We start from the raw sequence: 22,206 nt of genomic DNA on the forward strand, positions 1-22,206 counted from the left end.
CCGGCAGCCTCCACCTGCCAGCCCCTGTGGTTGTGGCTCCCGCCGCGCTGCCTTGCTGGAGCCCCGGCTGGCGCCATTCCGCGAAGGTGGGCGTCACTTTGCCTGCCCTGAGGACCGAGGACACCCAGGTACGCTCCTCTTTCGGGCTTCGCCTGTTGTGGAAGGGCGCGCGGGACGACGGAGCTGGTGTTGTCTTTCCTCCCGCCCCCCTCCTCCCTTCCTCCTCCCCTCCCGGTTGTGTGTCAAACTTTGCCTTACACATGGCGGTGACAGCTCCCCCCCCCTTTCCCTCTTCCTCCTCCTTCCCCCTCCCCGCCCCGCTTTCCCAGATGGGTGCGAGTGCCCGAGGTGAGGGCGTTGGGGCTCGAGGAGGAGCCAAGACCCTCCCCCGTTATAGGAGCCGCTCGAGCCCGCGATTATATAGACGCCTCGTTTCAATAACGGGGCTTCGAGGCGTCAGGTTTTCCTCGTCGCTTATTTTGCTCCGTAGAAAGAGTTGAGCTGGGTAGGTAAGCAAGTTTTGAAGCTGCAGGAGGAGAGGCCAAGTTTGTCCTTGCTGGCTGCCTCTCGATCCCGGGAGGCGAGGCGATTTTGTACCTTAACTTTCACCGCCCTCGCCTCCCAATCCCTCAGCTGCCTGACAGACACCTCAGCAGTCAAGTGATGAAAATCCTGCAGTTTTAAGTAAAAGGCTCCTTTTTCCAGGTTTGCATGGATCCAGGATTTGAAAGAAAATGCCGTTAGGTAAACACACTTTCGCTTTGAATGCATCGTATTAAAAACCTGTAACGGTTTCTGAAGGTTTGTTTTGATGCGCCTCGCGTAAAAAAAAACTTGCCAATAGACATGTGTTATTTTTAAAAGATCATTTCGCTTGTTTTGGGTTATAGTAAAAGACTGCGTGTCTTGCGCCTCTATAGTGCTCTCTATGCAGATTATGCTAACTGAAATCTCTGCTTCCCTGAGACTGTTTTTACACAATATGTCAAGTCCTTTTTTCTTTAATTTTAAAATGCTAGGTAAATATTTAGTAATAAGTTGGACACAAGGTATCCAAAGATTGCTGAAGCCACCTGCTGAATTGTTTTATTCCCGCCCCCCTCCTCAGTGCTGGGAGTTAGTTGTTAGCGTTGTACAGACATCCAGCAGATGGAGCAATGGAAAACTGGTACAGTTTCTGCATTATAATAAACGACCGCTCTCTAATCATAGCTAAATAAAAGGTTATATTGCATACTTTCCCCAAAAGGGGGGGGGGGGACTTGCCTGCTGCTAAAGTTCGTGATTGATGGATCTTTTTATTTTCCTTTTTAAAAGGTGTTTATAATAAATTGCTGGTAGCATGTAGTTCATAGTTCTGCTTTTTCTGCCTTAGGTGTATTTCTTTGGTATTAATGGCTCCCATTTGTGGGTGTGTGGGTTGTTTTTGCAATGCACAGTGAAAGACTAAATGGTTTGTAGTTAGGAAGGTAGCTCTTTGTGAGTACATGGCTGTAACTGTTGAAGCTACAAAGGCTGTCTACAATTTAGACAGGTATAATTGGAAAATGTATCAGTTTGCTGCAGATAGTCCCAAGTAATTATACTCATTAAATGGTTAATTCAGTATTGCAATGGAAGTTGTCCTGATTGCGAATGAGCAATGACAGAAGTGTTGGTTGCTATGCTACAGCAGTGCGAACTTTTAAAAATAAAATTTTACTAAAGACATGAAAATGTTTATGGTTGGGAATGAGTTTTGGTGGTTCTGTTGCTCAGATAAAGATGGCATTCAGCAGGTTATACCTGTTACAATTTGGCATCTGTAATATTCACTGTGGCTGCAAGTCCAGAGACCCATTTTGGCAGTTCCTCACCACCAAACATCTTCTATGACTACAAGTTAAAGCTTAATTTTATAATTGGTCTGCACTTGAATATAGACTACAATCTAATGTAGCCAGTTCGAAAACTGTAGCTGTTTTAAAGCATGATCAAGGTGAAGTTTAGTGCCTGTGTATACTATTGATTTTAATCATGTGCTTTAATTTTCCATTGATTTTCATTGGACAGTAGAATGTACAACTTTGGCTGCATTATGCTCTTTGATAGCCATATTGATAATTTCCTATAAACGAGTGCTTATTGTGCCTCTTAGTTGGGCATTAACTATTAGGGAGGAATGTGGGTTAATTTTTGTTACTTGATGAGTATATGTAGTAGAAGGGGCAATGCAGAAGAAACCCATTTTGTTGTTAAATTTTCTATTTGCCTTCTAAAACTTTATTTGTCACCCTTTTGTGTTAATATACATGCTGTATTCACTTATCCAAAAGTGAAGTGGGATATTCAAAAACAAAGTTTTAAAGGTGTTTGCAAAACATAACCCTACACTACATTGAGGACTGCTGGAGGGAATAATGCATTATTAAAATAGATTCTTTTTCAGGCTTGATGTGTATTGTCTTATAACCTTAAAGCAAATGCCTTTTTTAAAAAAAGTTTTTTTGGGGAGGTATTTGGGGTCTGGTTTTATAGATGTAACTATGTTCAAGCATTCAGAAGATTCTGTCCTCACTGATGTTAGCACCTCTTGATCATCTTAGATGCAGCTACTTCAGCAGGGTGTCTGCTTATCTGTTGGTCTTTAAGATTGGTCTACTTTTTGTTGCAGTAAGATTGTGGTTCAAGAGCTGATCTAGAAAGCTGTTTTAAAACAATTTAAGTATATTCTGTCTCATTGCAATCTAAGTCAGCTTCATTCAAAGTAATTACCTATTTGGGTCAAGTTGATAATTAAGTCAAGAGTTCTTAAGAAAAAGCAAAGCCTCTACCATCTGGTTAAAGTAGATGTTCCAGGTACATATTTATTTCTGTTCCTTTATTGAAATACTTCCCCTTGGGTTTATCCTCAACTACCACCATGCCTTTCCATGTACACTGGAAGCTGCAGCTGTTGTGGCACCTATAGGTGCTTGTTGTTGCTCATACTTTCTTCTAGGTCAGGAATGTGAAACCTATAGACTTCCAGATATTGCTGGACTCCAACTCGCACCAGGCCCAGTCAGCATGGTTAATGGTTAGAGTTGACAGCAGTTGTAGTCCAGCAAATATCTTTAAGGGCACAGATTTTCCATCCTAAGTGCTGTATGCAGAGAGATGGTCAAAAGGAAGCTAATGGGTTGCATATTCTTGTGGGTGATTTCATTGGCTTGTGTTGGCTTCTCTTAGTTTTCAAAATGCAATGCATTCAGAGGTGTATTTCTGTTTTTGGACTAAACATAATTGGATCCATGTATTGGTTGTCTAGAATCCGGCACAAGTATTGGCTACCATGCCAGAGATGGTTGTGAGAAGCATCAAACCTAGTATTGTAAAAAGGCATTGCTTGGAGAGGTCATATGTAGCTCTGAACTTTATTCTGGAGAAACTGCATTCCTTTAATTATAGCAAATGGAGTAAAAGTTGGCATTGCTAGGTAAGTCAAGAAGTAATTAACAATGGTGCCTTTCAATTTGATCAGTATATATTCTAAAATAATACATATACTTTTTAAACTCCAAAATCTCAATCTTCATATCTTTAATGGTAGTTCTGTTTCATTCTTCATGTTAGATGTTTGCTTTGACCACACAGCAAACCTATAATAGCATAAGCAATATTTTTATTAGAATATAGGACAATCTGACATAATGTAACTTGGATTTTGACAGTGGGTGATTTGCTGTTCATTATTACATAAATGGAATTGCCTGTGCTAAGATGAAAATGGAAAATACACATGTTATTATCCAGCATGTTGACTACTTACTGCCTTCTCTTGAATACAAGGGAACTATAGCTACAAATGTTTCAGTTTTTTTAATGGTCGCTGTATGCATTACGAGAACTATTGTTTTTATTTGAAGATGATAGCCCACATAATCCTGAAGCTCCTGGTGAGTAAATCACAGCACCTAATTTTCCTACTATAAGCTAAAGATTATATTTAATGTGTTGGTCTGAGTGATTACGGCAGTGTACATTTTAAATCAATTGATATTAAAGCCTAGTTGAATCTAGATTATTCTCGATTAAAAGGCTAGAGGACTATGCTCTGTTACAAACCTCGGTTGCCTTACTCTAGAGATGCTTGTGAACAACATACTTCTGCTTAACTGATATGGAGCAAATATTGTCATAGTTTCTGATAAAGGTCCAGAAGAAGGTAGTGGGGGAGGGGGCTGCATTGGAAATAAGAGTCACTGAATTTGACAGGGCTTACTTCTGGGTAGACATGTGAAGTATAGTAACACACTGCAACAGAAGCATTGCTGATCATAGGGTTAGTTACAGTGCTCCAAAAATTTACACCAAGGAATAACATGTCCTTCTTGAGGTGTTTCACCCATGCTCTTAGAGATGCACATGTAGAATGTGAGGAATAATTGCTCACTCCTGCTTTGCTTTGGCTTCATGCACCACCCAACTCTTAGTTGAAAAAATAACATTCCTTCTCATGTGCAGTTTTTGTAAGTACAGTCATGCCTTGGGTTACAGATACTTCAGGTTGCATTATTTTCGGGTTACGGACCTGCTGAAACCTGGAAGTACCGGAACGGGTTACTTCCGGGTTCTGGGGGTTGCACATGCACTGAAGCGCCAAATCGCAACCTGCGCATGCGCAGACGCGCCACTGGGGGTTGCGAACGTGCATCCCGCACAGATCACGTTCGCAACCCGAGCATCCACTGTAGTTGAGCATAGAGACCAGACAGAGCCAATGACTTGGAGATTTCCTAAAAATAATCTGACTGCATGTCATATGATAATATGCCTTCACTGTGCAAATCTCTAGGAAGTCTAATTTGCGGGGGAGCAAAAGTGGAGATATTTCACACTAACACTGTCTCAATGGTTCTCTGAGTCCTACAGTGGGAGCTAAAGGGAAGCTGGAGGCAAAGAAAAAACCTGACAGAGATTTAACATCCTGAAGTAACTAGAATTCAGGTGGGCAGAGCACTCCAGCAGCAAAGGTAGGTCTAAGGGTGAATGTGTGAGCTTGAACTATACTCAAAATAAACTGGAGATCTGCCACTTTAACCTGGTCAGACTCTTTCTATCCAGGTAAATGATAGAGAAGGAACATTATTTAAGTACCATTGTTCATGATTGATTGCATTCTTTTTTTATCAAGGCAACTGAATATTGCCCACTATAAATAGCCCAATATGCACCAATTTTGTACGGCATGCTAAGGACAAATATTGTTGCCCGACATGTAAATCCAAATTCTGTGCCAAAAATTATGCTGAAAATGTTGCATTATTAAAACCTTCTACAATTCTTCTTCTTTATGCGTACTTTGAGCAATGTTTAGCTTTTTAAAAGTAGCCTTAATGTAAATCATACAATTTATGACACTAAACTAAAACATTGCACTTTGACTTGAACACAATTAAAATGGAGATTGCAGGCAATTGAGATTTCACTTAGAATAAATTATGCAGACAAGAACAGTATGCATATGTGTTCTAGTTTTGCATACTTTATATCAAGTTGGTGTTATGGTTTGCAAGACAGAAAATCAATGGAGACTTTTAGGGAGGGACACATAGGTACAGGGCATAGAGCAAGGATGGGGAACCTCAACCCTCTCTAGCTGGCCCTCCACAGATCACACACCCTCCTGAGTCGCACCTCCTCACCAGCCTGCTTTGCACCTTTCTTGAGTATTTTTGCCTGGCTTGAATAAATCCCTCAACTCTGGTTATACTTCTTGCTTGTCTGGATGGAGATTAGAGAGGGATGTGATACTGTGAAGAACTAGTCTGCTGTACAAAGCTAAGATTCATTCCTCATTCTGCTCACTTTTCCTTCAGATCATGCCCACTTTTTGTTCTGGACCCACCCATCATGTGGTCCATGGAAAGTTGGGAAGAATGGAATGTAGTCCTTGGGCTGGAAAAGACCCCAAAACCCCTGACAGAGAAGCTTTCTACGGCTTTCTTTATTCATTGCACTGACCTTGAAACAACACAGGAAATTATTTTGAATTCTTTAACAGGGGGAATAGTTTTGAATTCAAGGAGTAATGTAAAAAAAGGTAAAGGACCCCTGGATGGTTAAGTCCAGTCAAAGGCGACTGGGGGAGTACTTAGCTACTCAAGGAGTAGCTAAAGACATTGTACAGGTTGCTCATGAACTAGCTTTTTCAATTTATCTCTTCAGTTTATTCTTTTTCTGCTGTAATTTTTATATAAAAATAGTATGTGTGTGCTATCTAAAGACAGCTGGGTTTGAACTCTTACAATCTAGAACTCTTGAGGATGGATTCTAATGGTTTTTAAATGTTTCAGTGTTAATTAAGAGATAATGTGAATAGAATAGTCTGTTATGACAGGATAATGATTTCTTACAGAATGTAAATTATGCAGCTTAATTTTTTTTTAAGAAATAGAAGTGCTGTAAATGCAAACCAAAATATTAGCAGTTGCTTCGGTTCCCATTATTTTCTTAGTGCATTGATTCACAAACTATGGTGCATTAGGATTTTTCTTGCATTTTCAAATGATAAGAATATAAGAAGTGTCCTGCTGGATCAGGCCAAAGACTCATTTAGTTCAGCACTTCTGTTATCACAGTGTCCAACCAAATACCCATGGAAAGCCTACAAGCAGCAAGCAATACAGTAATCTCTGCATCTGTGATTCAAAGTGGAGGTAGAACATAGTCATCACAACTAGTAGTCACAGATAGCGTTATCATCCAAGTTGGTAGCCGACGCCACATCTAGTGGGAGTGAACTCTGTTGTTTAACTGTGTGCTGTGTAAAGTATATTTCAACGTTTAGCTTCATTCCCTAAGTTCTAATATTATGATGGAGGGAGACAACCATTTTTCTATCCATATGCTCCACACCATACATAATTCTACAGAACTCTGTTATGTCCACTCTTACTTGCCTTTTCTCTAAACTAAGAAGCCCCCATTGTTCTAACCTTGCCTCACAGGGAAGTTACTCAATTGTCTTGATAATCTGGCTGCCTTTTCTGAGTCTTTTCCAAATCTATAATATCCTTATTAGTGGCTGGTAGTTCAACTGCATTAACACTGCTGTACTGTACATGAATGGTAAGACTGCACTGCCTATGTGGGGGCCAGTGCAGCCTTACCATTCATGTACAGTACAGCAACTACCACACCTATCACTCTGCTATTTTGCTGTGGGGTGGCAGCTGGAGTAGGAGGAGATGACAGAGGGGGAAGAAAGAGCTGTGAGTGGAGCCCCACCCCCCTTCAATTGTTTGGATGCCCTGGGAAACTCAACAAGCCTACTTTGCATGGAACTGGGTGTGCAGAGTGTAGCTGAATGAGACACAGCTGTGGGGCAGCCTAAGGAAGTACCCTCCACCTTGGGCCTGCTCATAAAAAGCAAGTCTAGAATGAGAGACTAGGGTGCTGTTTGCTGTTTCCAGGAACTCTTCTTGCTGTGAGACTTTTGGGGATGAGCTGAGAGTTTGTTGGACCCTGAATGAGAATCAAGAGACTGAGATGGGAGGGTGTGTCAGAATGAAATTGAATTGAGATATATGTGTGTGTGTGTGTAACTTTGTATTATTGTAACATGATTATATATAACTGTGTATTTTTTGTACTTTTGTTTTTGTTATCTGTTGTTGCTTCAGTTTTCTCTACACTACTTAGAGATATTTTTAAATTAAGAAGTAAGAAATGGTGTGACAATCATATTTCCTCCCATTGACAACATTTGCAAGGAATTAACTACTCTAGCCTTGCTAGAACACCTATCTCACGGAACACCTATGTCAGGGAACCTTTCTATTGCTGTATGAGGGTGTGTGTGTCTGTTTTCCAGTGGTACAAGTATCATCTCTTCCCACACGAGCAGAGCAATGCTTAAACTGCTCCCTTAAACTGCTTCAGCTGTCTTTCTGCTGCTGATCACCATTTTAGATTATTTTGATGGTTGTTGGTTTTAACATTTTAAGAGCCACATTGATGTGTGCCTGTTTGTTTGTTTGTTTGTTTGTTTGTTTGTTTGTTTGTTTTCAAACTCTGCTATATAAATGGAAAAAGTGATTGCTTCATTAAGCTTCTTAGATATATTGGTAAAAAACCAAAATCTATCTCAGCCTTTATTCCTCTCAAAACAGACTGAGAGTTTATGTAAGTCCTGTCAGCACAACAATTCTCCAAATGCAGTTAAAGAGATGCACAAGTTGGCCTTACTTAAGATTAAGTGCATTCTCCCCAAACCACAGGGGACCATGGCTCTCCTTAATTCACAACCATCTTTTACATTAAAAATGTAAACATTAGAAATATTTATTTGCTTACCTAGCACATCAGTTCATGGTGCTTTACATGGATGTCCTTACCTCGAAGAGCTTACAATCTAAAATATTAGGCTCCTCATGCATCAATATAGTATTGACATCTTTTCCCCCCCTGATGGGGATCCTTGGAGTATTACCAGGTGCAGTGCGTAAGAGGCAGAAGTTAACAGATGCTGTTTTTCCCACCATGGACATATATTGATGGGGGAATAAAAGTCCTTTTCCAACTTCTGCCTGTCATGCAGTTGTTAAAGGCACAGGGAGCCCTGTCAGGGGGAAAAAAGATGGCAGCCCTGTATATCTCTTTACAAAAGAAAATCCTGTCACGTTGTACAAAGAGTGCTTGTATGCTGTTGGTTATGAATGGGTAGAAAGGAGGGATGAATCAAATATGAATTTCCCTGAAGGCACATACGATCATTAATAATGTCTGTGTGTGTCTATAGGGCTGACAAACATGCCCAGCTGTACTTGATAGTTCTTGCATCCAGTCCTCTCACAATAGGGACCATCATATGCACAGCCATTTCTATGACAGTTTATTCTGTTTTACAGTAGAAAATAATGGCAAAACTGGAGCTAAAAAAAAAAATCATTCTTCTAGGTCTAACACAGTGTAACTTAGTTAACTTGACTATAAATATTTTGTACAAGGAAAGCAAGAGGGGCACTATTAAGATTCCAAAATGAAACTTGATCACAGAAATGCCTTGTAATTCTTAATATATCAAAAGCCTTATAGCAGAAAGATGTCCCAAGCTGCCTTGCTGCATACATTAATAAATTTTGTGACTGCCATTATCGTATTCTGTGAGAAGCAAATGTGGGATGTTCATTTACCTGTAGGTTATGTCATCTAATAATTTTGTTAACAGGCTGCCAATATGTGATTGGACATCTAGATTTGTACTAGTATAGATAGCTTTATTGTAACTAAGACTGTCTTACAGGGTACTATGCAGAATCTTTCAGAAAGCCTTTCTCCCACAACCCCATGGCTACAAAATACCTTTTTACAGTGTCACAGTATTCATGTACTTTCATCAAATTAGCCTACTCTGTGTGAGAGAGCAGCAATCTAAACTGGCTTAGTACAACATGTTTAGAATATTATGTTTACCAATGTATCCATATCCATATCTAACTTCAAATCCTCTCTTACTGTTTCTATAATCAAAGCAAAAGTAACCTGAAACATGTCCTCATAAAGCAATATGAATAAGTAAGTGATTAGCTAAAAATGACTAACTGCTAGGATTTTACTTTCCCCTCTGACAGAAGTTTTCTGCAGCTGCGTGTTTCTCTAGTCCTTAGAAAATGAGAGGAATGAAATTTTGGGTGCTGGTAGTGTTTTGTAGTATTCTCAAGTCATTGTCAAGGGACGCGGGTGGCGCTGTGGGTAAAAGCCTCAGCGCCTAGGGCTTGCCAATCGAAAGGTCGGCGGTTCGAATCCCTGCGGCGGGGTGCATCCCCGTTGTTCAGTCCCAGCGCTGCCCAGTCCCAGCGCTGCCAACCTAGCAGTTCGAAAGCACCCCCGGGTGCAAGTAGATAAATAGGGACCGCTTTATAGCGGGAAGGTAAACGGCGTTTCCGTGTGTTGCGCTGGCTCGCCAGATGCAGCTTTGTCACGCTGGCCACGTGACCCGGAAGTGTCTCCGGACAGCGCTGGCCCCCGGCCTCTTGAGTGAGATGGGCGCACAACCCTAGAGTCTGTCAAGACTGGCCCGTACGGGCAGGGGTACCTTTACCTTTACCTTTACAAGTCATTGTAAGCACACTACCAGCAAAGCAGCATCCCCTAAAACAAAACAATGGGAGACTTTGTCAAAAGCCTTACTGAAATCAAGATACACTATGTCCACAGCATTCCCCTGATCCATCAAACTAGTAATTCTATTTTTAAAAAAGACATCAGATTCATCTGGCATGACCTGTTTTTGAGAAACCCATGATGAGTCTTCGTAATCACAGCATCCACTTCTAAGTACTCACAAACTGTTAAATTATCTGTTCTAGAACCTTTCCTAGTATCAGTGTCAAGCTGACCAGTTGGTAGATACCTGGGTCTTCTCCCCACCCCCCACCCCAATTTTTGAACATTTGCCCACCTCCAGTCTGCAGGGACCTCCAAGAATTCTCAAAGATTATAGACAGAGGTTCTGAGATTACATCCTCAAGTTCCTTTACTACCAGGGGTCCTCAAACCTTTTCAGCAGGGGGCCGGTCCACTATCCCTCAGACCTTGTGGGGGTGGTGGACACACTCTCTCTCTCTCTCTCTCTCTCTCTATATATATATATAAACGGCAGTGGAGGGACGATGAGTGGTGCATGAAAGGGCTCCAGAGAGAGGCTGCTTTAAATGGTGTCCACTCGAAAGGGGTGCTCAGCCAATCACGGCTTCTGTGTCTTGTCAGCAGCAGGGGCTGGTGGCGGGACGATGAGCAGCATGCAAAAGGGCTCTGGAGAGAGCTGCTTTAAATGGTGGCCGCTCGAGAGGGGTGCTCAGCCAACTGCAGCTCCTGTGTCTTGTGAACGGCAGGGGCTGGTGGTGGTGGGACGATGAGCGGATCACAAAAGGGCAGCAACAAAGCCCAGTCCCCTTCCTCCTCTAGGCAGGGCAGGGAGAAGCCAGGAGGATGGAGGGAAGGAGGAGGCGCTGCCGCCGCCACTGTCATCATGTGAAGGAGAGGGAAAGAATATGTGTGCTGGAGATCCATGCGGTGATTCCCAGACCGTCCGTGGGCTGGATTTAGAAGGCAATTTGGCCTGATCCAGCCCGTGGCCCTTAGTTTGCTAACCCATGCTTTAGTACCCTTGGGTGCAGCTCATCAGGCCCTGGAAATTTGGATTCATTTGTAGTAGCTAGGTGTTCCCTTACTACCTATTTTCCTATCTTGCATCATATGCAGCTCCCTTCTTGCATCATTTATTCTGTTATCACCAGGTTGGGCACTGCTTTCCTTCTGGAAAGTACTGGAGAAAGTGTTGAATCTTCTGGTTTTGCACCTTAGATGAGATTTTCAGAGGAATGGTAGTGTTGGTATCTGTATGCGTTTTCACAATTGCACACCAGTCACCAGTAGAGCAAATCATAACTGAGATCTGTTATACTGTGGTAAGAATGGATGGGAATGCTCACATTGGGGACTGTGTGCTAGATTCACTTTTGCTTTTGGAAATCTATACTGATCGTTCAAGCATTGATTTGGTGCAAATTTGTTTTAAGCTAGTGTCTAGCTCAAATCAACAATGTGCAAGCACTTGTGACTGCAATTAACAGTAAGTGCAAGTTTCCATCTTATATTTGTAATTTTGGAAAGCAAAATGTGTTTTTAATTCTTACTTGTAAACTAATAATTGCATGATTTTCACTGTGACAGATATGGTTGGCAATGAGTCAGACTTCTACAATGAAGCATATGGTCTGGTCTGAACCATATAAACAGCCCTTGAAAATGGTTTAACATATAATTTCTTCTTGGAAACAAATAATTAGCATCTCCAGCAAGCTATTTTGCATATATGTGTGCACATTATGAAGTAAGTAGACATTAAAAAGCCATTAAGGTTATAAGCAGATCTATAAAAGCAAATTAAAAATAAAGAATTAGTCATAAGTAGTCAGGAAAGAGTTCAGTGGGGTTTGAATGCACAATCATACTCTTGACGTAAGAAATAATACTTGTCCCCAAACCTATCTCAGGGATGAAAGGAGCATTCTTTACTTTTAAGTGAACTACAACTTGATTAACTGAGTAAAGAGCATGCAAAAATGACAGCTCAGGCTATATTAACCTAACCCAGTATCAACCATTTTTATTTTTGATCAGAAACAGGCTCCCCATTACTGTCATATCTTGCCTTTCCTTGGAGCACAGATGAACTTATTTGTCCTCTGTAATCCTGTAAGATCAGACAGCATCTTATGAGGGTGGTTTTCAGTTCCAAGGTTCCATGTATGCAAGAAAAATTGTATATACCCAAGCCCTTGGAGCTGCCCCATGGCTAGTGGGTATGGGGAGAGAGAGTAGCCCAAGTACTCCTAGAGCCCATGCACCAAATAGGACTTGTCCAGTAAACAAAGTGAAGAGCTTAAAAGCTCCTTTTGCGCTGAGTAACCTAAGCAATGGGATGCGGGTAGCGCTGTGGGTTAAACCACAGAGCCTAGGACTTGCCAATCAGAAGTTTGGCGGTTCAGATCCCCGCAACGGGGTGAGCTCCTGTTGCTCAGTCCCTGCTCCTGCCAACCTAGCAGTTCAAAAGCACATCAAAGTGCAAGTAGATAGGTACCGTTCCGGCGGGAAGGTAAACGGCATTTCCATGCGCTGCTCTGGTTTGCCAGAAGCAGCTTAGTCATGCTGGCCACATGACCCGGAAGCTGTACACCGGCCCCCTCGGCCAGTAAAGCAAGATGAGCTCCACAGCCCCAGAGTCGGTCACGACTGGACCTAAATGGTCAGGGGTCCTTTTACCTTTTACCTTTAACCTAAGCAAAGTTGACATAAAAAGAGACCATAAGCTCCTTGCCTTACTTAGGGGGCAAGGCCTATTTGGCTTGCTGGCTCTGGAAGGCCAGGGATGCTCACATGAAAATTAATGACAACTTGAATGTCCCCACAATATTTCACGAGAATATCCTCAGGCTTGGATTTAACCTGCACAAGTTCAACCCACCCACCTCCAACGGTGTATGGTCAAAATTGTGAAAGTTAAATGAGCATAAGATGTGATTTTACTGTACTGAGCTTCAATTCTTTAATCTTCCCCTGCGCTCGCATGTTGTCTTCAAATACCTTACTATTATATCAATCTACTGCTAACTTACCTCTGGGCTGGTACTTGGACTCATACTGTGTCCTGCATGTAGACCTTACGACAAGAAGCCATGATCCATAGACTTGCCCTCCATGAATTTTTCTAACTCCTTTTAAAGCCATCTAAGTTAGTGGGCGTTACAGTGTTTTGATAGTTGTGGATTCCATAATTTTAATGCATTCTGTGTGAAGACATCCTCCCTGTGAATCCTGTCCAGTCAGTTCAGTTGGATGATCCTGAGTTCTAGGAAGAAAACGTATCTCTTTTCACACAATGTACAATGTTGCAAACACCTGTCATTCACCATTGTACAGTGGTACCTCGGGTTACATACGATTCAGGTTACAGACTCCGCTATCCCAGAAATATTACCTCGGATAAAGAACTTTGCTTCAGGATGAGAACAGAAATCGTGCTCCGGCGGCGCGGCAGCAGCAGGAGGCCCCATTAGCTAAAGTGGTGCTTCAGGTTAAGAACAGTTTCAGGTTAAGAACGGACCTCCGGAACGAATTAAGTACTTAACTTGAGGTGCCACTGTATTCTGTGGTTGCAACACAGATTTTTATTACAGGAGTTAAGATACTGGCAGATACATTTTTGGTTCAGTTCCCAACAGTGCCTAATATGGATTTTGCCTCCCCCCAACCCACAAAGCTGCAACATACTGAATCAACACATTGTAATAAAATCAACCTCATTCTCATAATGATGGAACATGCAATACTAGTTGTCATTGCATTGAGTGGTGACAAGCAGAAGGATAAGTATAAATATTATAGTATTATAGAACAGTAGCCGAAATGTGCTCTTGCTTTGTACAGTGTGTTGTGTGTTAATTTTCATTATTAAAATTGTCAAAGAACCTTAATAATTGACTTCCTTTCTGCCATAATACAGTATAGATCTGAGCCTTGAGCTTTCACAATATGCCACTGTGTTGTCAAACAAACATTGCAGAGGAAGTGAACTCCTTTTACAGCACAGTACTGTTGCTTCTTCAACATGCTGTCAGCATTTGACAAAATACCTAAACAAAATTATAGAAGAATTAGCAAACATTGATCTTGATCTGGATTGCAAGCATGTATGTTTATAAGATATAACACACAAATATTGTGTAGCAGTAATGGGAAAAGATAAAATCAGATCTATTGATGGGCCACTTCCAAGTTTTTTTGCTTTTGGACATATGGTTTCTGTGGATTGGTATTTTTGTCATCAGTCGGCCCCCAGATTTAGAGATGGAAACAAGCCTTTTACTCGTTTCACTTTCCCTTCTTCTCTTTCTAGCATGCTGCAATAAATCAAAGTCTTCAACTTAGAATAGTTTCCCAAAATGTCAAAGCCAGGTAACTCTGATTACTAAACTAGAACCTTAAAACAGCAATTTGAAGTTAGTTCAAGATGCTGGCTTGTTCCAAACATGGTAATCAGTTTCATAGATGTAACAGGAAACTGGCTAATTGATTGGAGATGCTTATGTTTAACTGTGGTACACCAAAGATCGAAAGAGTTATATGTGTGGGAACAAGGATTGTTGATATTTTGGCTTATTGAACTAGCTCTGAGTGCATGTGCAACAACTTCTGCCTTCTTTATCTTGAGTGAAAAATCTGGATTGTCACCAACCATCTGGATGAGAAGAGCCTGCCATAAATACCCTCATGTAACCTTAATACAATGTAAAATTTTATGGCTTGCATTGTAAGCTACTTTGGGAGCCAGACTTGTCTAAACCAGGCTCTCAGGTCCATCTGCAGCAACTTCTGTCATCATCCTCTGGATGCAAGAGTCATTTAAAACTGGGTATAAATAAAAGTGATAGTCTATAAATCATACTGTTGGGAACTACAGTGAAGGTCTTGGGAAACATCACAATAGCGTCTACTCCACAAAACACATTAATTTATATTCTCTATCTGTCACTTGCTAAATGAATTTGTAGAAAGTTTAATGACAGCCTTTATACTTCATATTGAATAAGTTATTACTGGCCCTCACCATCTCATTAGCAGGAAAGTGACTGCATTTCTGATCCCTCCACCCCTTTGTGGCTCTACACTTCAATATTTTCCATTATGTCAGTTGAAAATTGAGAAATTTTCAGCTAATGTGGTATGAAATGATAGAATTTAAGGGACAGGGATTAAAAAGATTTGCTTTCTAAAATACACTTGGCAGAAATGTAGTTTTTTTGTAATATAACATCATTGCACATGGATGAATGGAACAGAAACCTTCAGATTACAATATGATGAAATCAATGGCAGGCTTAATGGAAAATGACAATGAAAACTATTTTAAATATAAATATAATAGAAAATCAATATTAAATTACTACTCAGTAGTCTTATGTCCAATAAAGGGTAAATGAAATTATTGTTATCTGAAAGTGAATTTAGTTGGTGTGATTCTCAAAGAGCAGATAAAATGTTTCTACCATTTTTAGTACCATTTTAGATGTATTAACACACTGCTAAATTCCATCTTCCGTTGTTAATCCTTCTCCCTGTGTTAGATTTACCATGCAACTTTAAGTGGGGTAAAAAGTAAGGTTTAAAGTGATGGATTGGCCATGATTTTCAAAGCCTGGCTGTTTAGAGCAACAGCTGTGTAACAAGAGTTTAGGAAAGAAATCTCTGCATATATTTAGTAAGTTCTGAAAGGGAGCCTTGTGAAAGAAAGTTTCACTCATGCAAGGGAGTGGCACACACACTTTACACTGAACAGTCCCAATGCTGAATCCTACTTGGGTTCCCCAACCCTTAGCAGGATATTTTGAGGAGGCACTGGAGACTCAAGCAGGCATAAGGATACAGGAAAAACCCAGTTTTGTACATCTCACAGTGCTTAAGATCCAGTCCATTGTCTTGTATGAATCAAGTTGATTAGATATATCTATGTATTCAAAATAAAAACACAGTAAAATGAGGAAGCACAACTTATTCAAGGATGCATTCTGGTGGTGCTTTATTCCATCTTCCTGATGTTTCCTTACCCATTAAATTTTGTATTTTGCATGCTCTTTCACAGACATAAAAGCCACTTATGCTAGATTCCACTATATAAAGTGAATAAATATTAACAATAACAATTACTACTACTACTCTTATTTCCAGAAGTTCAGTGCTCATTTCTGTGTTTTCAGGGAGGGGAATCCATTTGCAATCCCCTTAACTCAAAAAATTGTGAAGTTTTGTGTTGTGATTTTCCTGCAGTCTTCATGATCATACCTAAGCCTTAGCTTAGGGACTGCCACAGAGAATGCTCTTTTGGGTTACCTTTTACCAAGAAGAGCCTTTTAACACCAAAGAGGGTCTGTAGGAAAGGAGGTGATCTAAATCATGTAGGGCTTTACATGTAACTAATACAAACTCCAATACACTTTTAAAATTATTTAAAAGTTTTAATCTTAACTGATTCATATATTCTATGGTTCTAAATACATTTACTCTGAAGCAAACTCCATTGCTTTTACCCCAGCACTTTTTTCAAGTACATGAGCCTATGCTAGCAGACTTAGGGTCACATAAAAACTGGCCAGAGAAGTAATAATGTTGAAATTAGATGAGACCTAACCTTTCAAACTGTTTTGTGACAGATACCATCTGGGCATACAAGGAAAGGATATAGAAAAAGGTGTAAGACTTGTCTAACCCCTCTTTCTTCAGTGTGATCATTTGATATAAAAGAGGTTGCTGGAAGTTCCATTTCCTTTTACTATATGTTAAAGGTGCTGAATGTAACCTTTGTCACTGCCTCTTGAGAGCTCTTACATAAAGCCATTTTCATCTAAATTGAAAGCTTCTCATAGTCAATAATCACTTTATATAGAGGTCATATATATTATCTATTGGTTCAGCTATCACATTAAGGTGCTTTATTGTAGAGAATTCTTCTAGATGAGCTGCTTGATCTTGTTTGGTTAAAATCCAATGGTGTAGTGAATAAGTCACTTAATATCTACATAAAGTGAATCTGCAGGCAAGTATGATTAAGTCTTCTCCTGATATTTGCTGTTCCATTTTTTTTTTAAAGTACTTCCAGCAATGCAGCAAATGTGTCTGACATTTGGTTTCCAAAGCATAAAAAATAAAAAATTGTAATTCTTATCAGAGAACCATGAAAAAGGAATGAGTACTTTTTGCAAAGCTTTAACTTAATTGTTCCACACGTCAACTTTTAAGCTGTGCATTTGAGCTTAGAACCCTGTGAAAGCTGACTACGTAATGCTTAGCATGGTGAATGACCAGTGGCGTAGCGTGGGTTGTCAGCACCCGGGGCAAGGCAAGTAATTTGCGCTCCCTAACCCGTGGATTTTAGCACTCGAGTCTCTTCCACTAGATTTTTCCCAGGCCTCTGGTTAAGTGGGAGGGTTACTGTTTTTGTTTGATACTATGTTATGTATTTTTGTGTTCTTATATTGTAAGCTGCCCCTGTGATCCTCAGAGGAAGGGCAGCATAAAAATTAAATAAATTTTAAAATTGAGACAATTTCATAGTAACACAGCAAGAATTTCATAACATAGTGTATGTTATAGTAAAACAGTAACATAGTCTTATTCACAGATACTTTGTGTCTTAAGACACGAGTGGTAGTACAGTATCCTGAACAGTAGTTCGCATCCTGAACAGAACGTAAGACGCGACAGTGCATCTGCGCGTGTCGCGTTTCGCCGCTTCCATGCATGCGCGTGACGTCATTTTTATCGTCTGTGCATGCGTAAGCGACAAAACCCAGAAGTAACACGCTCCATTACTTCCAGGTCACCGCAGAGCGCAACCCGAAAATACTTATCCGAAGCGTATTTATCCCGAGGTACGACTGTACGAACTTAATCTGTTCTGGAAGTCCGTTGTTAAACCAAAGCATTCTTAAACCAAGGTGTGCTTTCCCATAGCAGCGGGGGACTCAATTTACAAATGGAACTTGCTCAAGAAGAAGAGGAGGAGTTTGGATTTAATATCCCGCTTTAACACTACCCGAAGGAGTCTCAAAGCAGCTACCATTCTCCTTTCCCTTTCTCCCCCACAACAAACACTCTGCGAGGTGAGTGAGGCTGAGAGACTTCAGAGAAGTGTGACTAGCCCAAGGTCACCCAGCAGCTGCATGTGGAGGAGCGGGGAAGCGAACCCGGTTCCCCAGATTACGAATCTACCGCTCTTAACCACTTCACCACCCTGGCTCAACAGGAAGTGAAACATGTTCTGCTTCCAAGGCAAAGTTCACAAACCAAAACACCTACTTCTGGGTTTGCAGTGTTCTTAATCCAAGTTGCTCATAAACTAAGCTGTTCTAAGCTATTGTAGCATAGCAGCTAGGAGACTAGGTTATGAATCTGTTCAAATCTCACTAGGTGAACTCTCTCCCCGCCACCAACCTCCAGCTTTACTTACCTTTGCTGGGCTGTGTGCAAGCCACACATTAAAAGGGCATGACTTTCCCCAAAGTATCCTGAGAGCTGCAGTTTTCTAAGGATGTTATGAATTACCAGGATACTTTAAGGAAGTCAGGTGCTTTTACTATCCCTTCAGGATTGGCATGAGATTAGTGGTTGGGGCCGAAATTGCGTGCGGCCAACCCCACAACCTTGCATGCACACACACTGGCAAATATCCCTCCTCAACTGATCCAGGCAGACCAGCTGTAATCTGCTTATTAGCCCCACTGCACACACCAAAAGAGCAATCAGATGAAGGAAAGAAAGCTATTTGTATCCCGATCTAGGCACCTCAGCACATGTCTGCTTTATTTTTTATCATTTTTATTTGTTGCCCTCGTTGCCAAAATGAACGAGGTCTTGGGCTGCAGAACAATGTGCTAATTAGTCTTCCAAGGTTGCTTAAAAATAACAACTAAACAATGTGAATGAATGCAGGAAAGCACTATACAAAGTTCAGTACAGGGGTACCTCAGATTACAGACGCTTCAGGTTACATACACTTCAGGTTACAGACTCCGCTAACCCAGAAATAGTACCTCGGGTTGAGAACTTTGCTTCAGGATGAGAACAGAAATCGTGCAGCAGCGGCGCAGCAGCAGTGGGACGCCCCATTAGCTAAAGTGGTGCTTCAGGTTAAGAACGGACCTCCAGAACGAATTAAGTACGTAACCAGAGGTACCACTGTATTATTATTATGCATTGAAATTTCAAGTCACAGGGAGGCCACCTCTGGCAAAACTTTGATTGGTAATACATTTGGGACAGACCTAAGAAAATGTTTCTTCACATAGGGTGTAATCAAGGAACCACATGTACACCACCCTGTGTTCCATTATGGAAGAAAGGTGCTTGATACAGTGGTACCTCTGGTTGCGAACGGGATCCATTTTGGAGCCCCGTTTGCAACATGAGCAGAATGCATACCACATCTGCACGTCTGTGTGTGCCGCGATTTGCTGCTTCTGCGCATGACATCATTTTGAGTGTCTGCGCATGCATGAGCGGCAAAACCCGAAAGTAACCCTTTCCAGTACTTCCGGGTCTCCGCAGGACGCAACCTGAAAAGATGTAACCTGAACCGATCATAACAAGAGGTATGACTGTAGAATAAAAAATAAATATGTGGTTATGATGACCACAGGCTAAGATGTCTTTAAAAGCTGATTAGGGCTAAATGGGATCCTCAAGATTTCATGCCACTAAATAGTTACGAGGAGAGGCTGGCAACAGCCAGGGAGAGTGATCACCTTCATAGACCTGCCTGTACGCCTATTAGATGCATCTGTCTGCAGGAAAGCTGGCCTAGATAGGCCTTTCGTCTGATCCAACAGGTTTCTTCTTACCTCCTTAATTTCTACTGAAATTCTCCAAGTCACTGTCTTTCAACCTAATGTGCCTCAGAAGGTTGTTTTGCAGATAAAATGGGGAATGGACAACCCTGTACACCACCTTTGAGTTCCTAGGGAGGAAAAAGTTGGAGGGGAAAGAAAGAAAGAAAGAGAAAGAAAGAAAGAAAGAAAGAAAGAAAGAAAGAAAGAGAAAGAACATTTTACCAGTGGCGCAGTGACAAAATTCATTCTACATCTACTTCCTTTGAAACCGTTGCTTCGTGTGTTATGAAATATAATACACAGAAGAAAGAGATTGCTGTATAAATACGATTTACTAAAGAGAAAATAATCCCCTTTTTAAAAATATATTTTTTTAAAGGTGGGGGATGGAGAGAAACCTACAGCTGTTTAGAATAGGACCTATAATTCAGAAAAGGAAATCTTTTTACAGTTAAAGCTAAAGAGGAAGTACAAGCCAAATACAGAATTACTACTATGATTATCATTATCATTATCATTATTTATACCCCGCCCATCTGGCAAGGTTTCCCCAGCCAGGGCAAAGGAAAGTATGTTCGTGGGAAGGTGCTAGGCAAGATTTGAATGCAAAAAAAGATATTCCCAAACAACAAGATGAGATTGTCGTCATTGGGGGGCGGGGGGGGGGTGAGATTCCTGTGTCCTTAAACACACCAGAAAATCAACAGGTACAAATTTCACATGGGGCAGGTGGGTGGGAGAGGCCGGAATAGGGTGCAAAACACTTCCAGGGGTTGAATTCCTGCACTGTTCGGAAACTCCCACCCAACCTTGTAAGCAAACGGATGGCCAGCCAGGGAAAGTACGCGGAGAGGCTGCAAAGTGGGGCAGAAGCAGAAAGGAAGAGATGAAAAGGGGCGACGACTGAGAACGCGGCGGGTCACGCGTGCGGAGTGTTGCGCAAGCAAGGGAGCCATGGCGTCGCGCAAGAGCGGCCCTCCTTAGCCCGGACACTACCTGCCCGCCCGCCCGTGAGCGTGCCCCCCTACCCTTCAGCTAGCCGACAACGGCCCAGGCGAAGGCCCGATTCTGTCACGGGCGGAGTGGCCCGCCCCGGCGTTCAATCACAGCAGCGGCACGAGCCCCGCCCACAAAAGTCGCTCGAAGCTCCCCGATCCCTCCCCATCACGTGCCGTGACTTCCCCAATAGGAACAAGATTTCCGCTTTGGAATGCTCTTCATTCAAGCCCCACCCCTCTCATGGCAACTGCTTCTGCTCCGGGTTGGCGGTGGGCAGAGCTTGAGGGGGGCTGGGCTTTGCGCCCGGCTCTGAGAGAGAGAGAGTGAGCCAGGTAGGGGCAGAGAGCTGTGAGTGCAAGCGCGCGCCCCCAGATGTTGCGCCCGGTGCGGCCGGCCCCCCCTGCACCCCCACGCTACACCACTGTGAATGACTGAACATCAGCTTGCTGTTGGAAGGTGCTAAGCTCCTTGGCAGCAGTAGTTTAGAAAAGCAAGTATTTCTGTTAACCCATTCCCTTAACACCAGGAAGCCAGTTAGTGCTCTGAACCAGGTTCTCTGTTCACCAAACATTCAGCTGATGTGTTGGAAAATATCTGTGTGAATTTGAATTTCACTAATCTAAATCAGATTTAAGTCCTTTATCCACCTACCTGGGGGTAAGCCCCACTGAATTCAGTGAGGCTTAACTTCTGAGCAAAAATGTATACAACTGCTGTGTCAGGAGCAAAGTTACCTTGCCTTTCTTCATATGCCAGAATGATTTGTGCTATCAGAAATATAATTGGAGGGAAAGGATCCAGAATGCTTTCCCCATTTGTTGTTGTTTTTTTTATAAATAGAATAGCCTTACATTCAAAATGTCATCACATTTTGGGCATGAATGACATTCAGAGTAAAAAAAAAAAAATCAAATGGAAGGTAAGCAATGCTCAGAATTAACTACTCAGCTGTTTTTGCAACTAGTCCTTGAGGTAGCTACCGTAAAATTATAATACAGTTAAAACTAATTTAAAACAATACATTAAAACTTCAGTAAATTTAAAACATGGCACGTAGCAAATAAAAATAAACATATATCCATTTAAGCCCAAATATGTTACAGAAAGGGAAGGGAAATATCATGGCCAGCTTGCTAAAAAATTAGGAGAGCTGTACTAGTGAGCATCCCTTGATAGGAGGCTTTTGCTCCCACTTAACATATTTCCTCTCTTTGCTTGATATACCAGGGTGTGAATATGAACTCTCCACACTGAATCTAGGTGGTAACATAGCTCTTGAAATGCCTTTAAGTGAAAA

General features: G+C 41.6%; 1 protein-coding gene across 20 annotated transcripts in view; it reads left to right on the forward strand.

The window, feature by feature from the left end:
* The first annotated feature begins 21 nt into the window (after window positions 1-21).
* The window catches only part of TENM3 (teneurin transmembrane protein 3), a 1,288,912-nt gene continuing 1,266,727 nt past the window's right edge, over window positions 22-22,206 (forward strand). For 8 of the 20 annotated variants that reach the window (XM_079991296.1, XM_079991295.1, XM_079991297.1 and 5 more), the window contains exon 1: window positions 420-744. The gene's annotated coding sequence lies outside the window, so the exon portion shown is untranslated. Of the gene's footprint in view, window positions 129-418; window positions 745-22,206 lie in introns of those variants that run through there. The other 12 variants (XM_079991293.1, XM_079991322.1, XM_079991294.1 and 9 more) reach the window with 4 other exon arrangements.

The sequence above is a fragment of the Podarcis cretensis genome (genome assembly GCF_951804945.1).
Source record: "Podarcis cretensis genome assembly, chromosome: 9".
NCBI classification, from domain to species: Eukaryota; Metazoa; Chordata; class Lepidosauria; order Squamata; family Lacertidae; genus Podarcis; species Podarcis cretensis.